The sequence below is a fragment of the Echinops telfairi genome, unplaced genomic scaffold, assembly GCF_000313985.2.
Source record: "Echinops telfairi isolate 266 unplaced genomic scaffold, ASM31398v2 ScPeMD7_5592;HRSCAF=6446, whole genome shotgun sequence".
NCBI classification, from domain to species: Eukaryota; Metazoa; Chordata; class Mammalia; order Afrosoricida; family Tenrecidae; genus Echinops; species Echinops telfairi.
The window spans coordinates 11,351,570-11,356,780 of NW_022109491.1; positions in this window are offsets into that span (position 1 = coordinate 11,351,570).

A 5,211-nucleotide genomic window follows, 5' to 3' on the forward strand; every position below is an offset into this window, starting at 1 on the left:
CCAAAAGGCAGCATGTACCCAAGGACAAAGTGCAGAGCGTTGGGACAGTAGGAGGAATGGAAGCAGGTGACACAGGGAGGAAGTGGGACGGCCCGTGGAGGGCATTCAGCGGCTGAGTTGAATCAGCAGAATGTGCAGGACATGTTGAATATAAAGCTTTGATCTGCTCTGCATCCCTTTACCTGATTCCCAATAAACAGTTTAAAAGGAAGACAAATCCCAGCCCTCGTGGAGCTTCCATCTGGTGGGGGAGGCTGATGCGAGACAAGAGATAAACATATGATGTCAGGGAAGGAAAATGTTATGTCAGAAGATAAAGCCAAGCGACTGGAGGGAGTGGGGACTATTTTCAGAATTGTTGAAAAGCCTTCAGGTAAATGCTGACTCACTCTGTGGACCTTGGTTTGCCTATCCCACAATGGAATACTATCGGATGGAAAGGCCTGGGAGGGCCTTCGGGAGACCAGAGCTCCCAGCTTCTGTGGTTATGCAAGGCAGTGGCTGAACATTCCATGGCCTCTGGAAATTCCAGGCTGTCATTATCTGGAACAGGAGAGAGATTTGCATGGAGCAAGAAAAAGCCGAAGGAGGTTGGCTCTGTTTTAGGAGAGGGAGCTCCACAGCACACCACTTCCTGGGCTTCTGAGGAAGAGTGATGGTGTTACCTAGGGGGGGGGGAACCATGAGTGAGGAGCTGGGGGAGAGGGGAATAAATCACTCACGATTCTAGCAGGGCAGACCTCCGTGATCACAATCATGGCTAACCTTTAACCACAACCAGACTTACCACCATGGAGTCGAAGCCGACTCACAGTGACCCGATGGGGCAGGGTAGAACTGCCCTGTGAGTTTCTGAGACTGTAACTCTTCCCGGGAACAAAAATCCTTGTCTTTCTCCTGAGGAGTGGCTAGTGGTTTCAAACTGCTGAACTTCGCATAGCAGCCCCCAACGAGCAACCAGGTGCACCACCTTTTGAATAACCTTTAGGTCAGAAGTACTGTGTTAAGTACTCTTCAGGCTCTTTTGATGTAAGAAGTGGAACCACCCTTCGATATGAAGGAGGAAACCCCGGCACAGAGAGGGAAAGTGTCTTGCTGCAAGCTGCACAGCGAGGGCAACAGCCGGATCTCTTTGGTACCAGAGCCGGTGCTCTTACCCTAACCGCACTCTAAGGGATGGGACGCACTCTAAGGGATGGGACGTTAAGGGCCTCTGGGAAGCGAGTGGAGAGAACTAGAAGGAAAGGCTGGTGAAGGCTTCCAGGAGGAGGAAGCATTTGAGTTGGGCCTTTAAGGATAGCATTTGCTTTAGCATCGTAGATTCGGTGTCGCTGGATGCCCAGGGGGCACCCCTAGCCTTGGAGGATTTGTGAGAGGGAGAGGGACAGAGCCAGCTTCGCGGGCTGACTCTCCTCTCAGCTCCATTTTGTTGTTGATTGTGTTTGGGGTATTGATCTGTTTGGGGGACCCGTGTGTTATTACCAAGTACCACTTGGGTTTTTTTGGCTGGCATGTTTACAGAAGCAGGTATTTTGCCAAAGCTGTCTTCTGGGGCATTACTGGATGAGTTTGAACTGCCAACCTTTGGTTTAACAGCCCAGCCCTTTGCACCAGGCAGGGAGCTCTTGGCTCCTTTCTGAGCTCCACAGGAGGGACTGTCCATGAACGCCCTGAATCACCTCCTGGAAAGAAAGCGGTTCAGGGAATATAAAGGGTTGGCCCTTGACATTGCCCAGACTCACTTCATCTGAGGGGCGGAGAAGAAGGAAGGGGTAGGGGCAGGCACATAAGTGAGTGTGTATCATGTGCTGGACACCTCACCTTACGTCATCCCTCCGAATTACCCCAGGAGATAGGTATGTTATTCCATCTTAGGGAGGAGGAAAGGGTCTCCCAAAATGTCTGCCTGTCGGCAAGTACCAGAACCAAAATAAAACAATGAACTTCTGACTTTAAAACGTCTCGGTGTGTGTACGCTATGGGTTTGGTTTGATGCATGCGTGTGTGTGTGTGTGTGTGTGTGTGTGTGTGTGTGTGATAATTTCAATTCCATGTAGGAAATTGGGGAACTTCAGTTCTACAAACCATCGACCACTGTGTTTTCATTTTCCAGAAAATGAATTTATCGTAAGTCCTCCAAGAATCTTGGGGTCTGGTCCAATTGTTTTAAGGGGGTCCGACGTCTTTTGAAGATCTAAAGAGAGATTGGGAAGTTTCTCCTGACTGAGAAGAATTGGCATAGAGGCCCAGGTCAGGCCTTACATAAGCTCTCTCCCTTTTGCATAGAAACTCCTGTGGTTCCCTCAGGCCCCTCAATACCCTCCATCTAAAATGCCCGGGTTGAAAACCCACAAACCCACAAACATCCTTATTCCAACTCGGTTAACTAACTTCAGAGAGATCCTCAGAACTTAACGAGGTAGAAACTATGCATTTCCTTAACTCTAGAAGGTTGGGGTGGATAAAGAAACTTGTATTAACTGTCGAAGAAGAGTCTTCTCTCGTTTTTAACTAGTGTACACAATTACGCAAGTGGTGTACTCCCCCCCACATTTTTAGATGACATTTAATATTTTTCATCAAAAGTTTAAAAGTTGAAACGGTTGTAATTTCCTGCATATTGTAAGTACAAGTAGGTAAAAATAAAATGGTGACATCATTCTTTTAACTGTATCCAGTTGCGTTCACACACCCTGGCAACTTGATACCCATAGCCACCCTTTAAAAAATACATGAACAGCCTCCTGTCTAACAGTCAGAATTTTTGCATCCTCCCTTCTTCTACTCGAATTCAAATTTCCATACCATGTCCCAGGGGGTATTATCATTTATGCTTAAAAGGCTTATCCATGACTCTATCATGTTTCTCTGCCTAAAAATGGATACATAAAAATGAATGATTAGTTTACTTTTTTTGACCATCAACCTAGGTATTAAAATGTTCTATCATTAAAGTTTGATGGATCAAAACAATGCACTTAAACAGTGTCTACAAACTAAACGTCTAAAAACGAACCACTGCCATCGAGCCCATGCCTCCTCCTAGTGACCCTGTAGGAAACAGGGCAGTACAGCCCCTGTCCCCTGTGGGTTTCTGATATTGCAACTCCTTACTGCGTAGGCAGCCCGGTCTTTCTCCCTAAAACATCACAGCTTTAAAAGTTTCACAATACATTTTAAATAGCTTTCTTGAAGCCCGATCAACCTAAAATAAACTATTCGTGTTTAAAGTGTACAATTGAATAATTTTGACACGTGTACTGCCAGAGGAATGAACAGATCTGTCTTGGGAGAGGAACGGCTAGAATGCTCCTGAAAAGCCAGGCTGGAGAGACTGTGTTTCCTGTGCTTTGGACATGTGATGTCAGGAGGGATCAGTTCCTGGAGAAGGATGTCATACTTAGTACAGGGTCAGGGAAAATGTAAGGCTCTCACTGAGACAGACTGACAGCGGTGGCTGCAATCGTGGGCTCAGACTCGAGAACGTTTCTGAGAATGGCTCGGGACCAGGCTGTGTGTGTTTTGTTCTGCGGGACACAGAGTCTCCAGGAGTTTGAACATCCGGATTTGATGGAGCCTAATCAATAACATACACCCAAGAAACCAGTTGCACAAACTTTGAGAAGTAATTGCTAGACCGACCAAGTAAAAATTTTGTTGGAAATGCCTGTCTTAAGGAGGTGGCACAAGTGTTTTCCTTTTTGATCAGTTCACATCTCGCTGGATGAATTGCAGTGCCTGAATATGACCGGCTGTAGCAATGATTTTGTTCTGACTTTCTGTTTTTACAATAGGAGCTGGCTCCTGAGGGCCAATTCCTTGAAAAAGGAATTTGTAGCACTGCCAATTCCGGTGGTATAAATGCTCCCATTGCGGCTGATATCCAGCTACCAAGGTGATGATACCTCTGAAGGTGGGCTTCGCAGATGAGCATTATTCTACTACACAGATATATTTTGCAGAAATACCCTCAACAGCAGCGGAGCCATTTAAAATGTAATGATGCATGTTGAGCATTCATTTTTAGCTTTTAAAAGATATAATCTAACCAATTACAAGAATCGAAGTATAGCTTCCTCCCTGGGGGATGGACAGCAGAGAAGAGGGTGGAGGGAGACGTCGGGCAGTGTAACTTATGACAAAACTATAATAATTTATGAATTCTGAAGGGTTCATGAGGGATGGGGGAGTGGGGAGGGAGGAGGAAAATGAGCAACTGATATTAAGGGCTAAAGTGGAAGGCAAATGTTTTGAGAATGATGAGGGCAACAAAGGTACATATGTGCTTGACAAAATGGATGTATGTATGGACTGTGATAAGAATTGTACGAGCCTCCAATAAAATAATTTAAAAATATAATCTGTGAATTGATATAATTTAATTTTTAGTAATAGTTCAGTTTAGCGATCCAGTCACAAAATCCCTAGAAACGGGGGACCTGTTTCTGTCTAGGTCAGTGCAAACTAAGAGTGGTTGGTCCATTTCTAAAGGGTCCGGGGGTGGGGGTGGGGCAGGGAGGAGAATCAAAAGAATACTAAAATGGAATGAAATTCAAATTTCAACGTCTGGAGATCCCTCTGTGTTGGAACACAGCCAGGACCATGTCTGTAAGAATTGTTGGTGGTCACTTTTTCAGGAGCGTGCTGGTGGGTTGAGCGGTGGGCTGCTTACCACAAGGCCAGGGGTTTGAGACCACCAGCCTCTCTGCGGGAGAGCAATGAGGCTATCCATTCCCTTAAAGATTTACAGCCTCAGAAACCGTAAGGGGCAGTTCTACCCTCACCATAGGGTGACTGTGAGTCAGGGCTGGTGGGATGGAAGTGAGCTCTCTCTCCTCTCTTTTTTAAACGGTCCCTTTTCATAGAATTTGAGTAGCTGGAACAGAGACCTTAGGTATTATAGCCTGCAAAATAGAAATTAATCACTCCGTTACAGAACAAATAACAAAGTTGACTGCCCCACCCCACCGCTGGCCCTAAAACGACCTAAGTCCCAGTTTAAAGAGCACTGCCTTAAACGGAAGACGCAGAGCGCATTCTTCACATCCCTGGGCCTCAATGTCCCCAACTATAAAGTGGGCAGAGACGCGATCGCCTCTGGGCCCCTGCCTAGCCCGGGGCCACATCGCTACAGGGGGCCGGGGCTGGCGGGGCCCCGGCTCGCGGCAGGTCCCTCGGGCTTTCCAGCTCGGTGGCTGGCGCCCCGCGGCC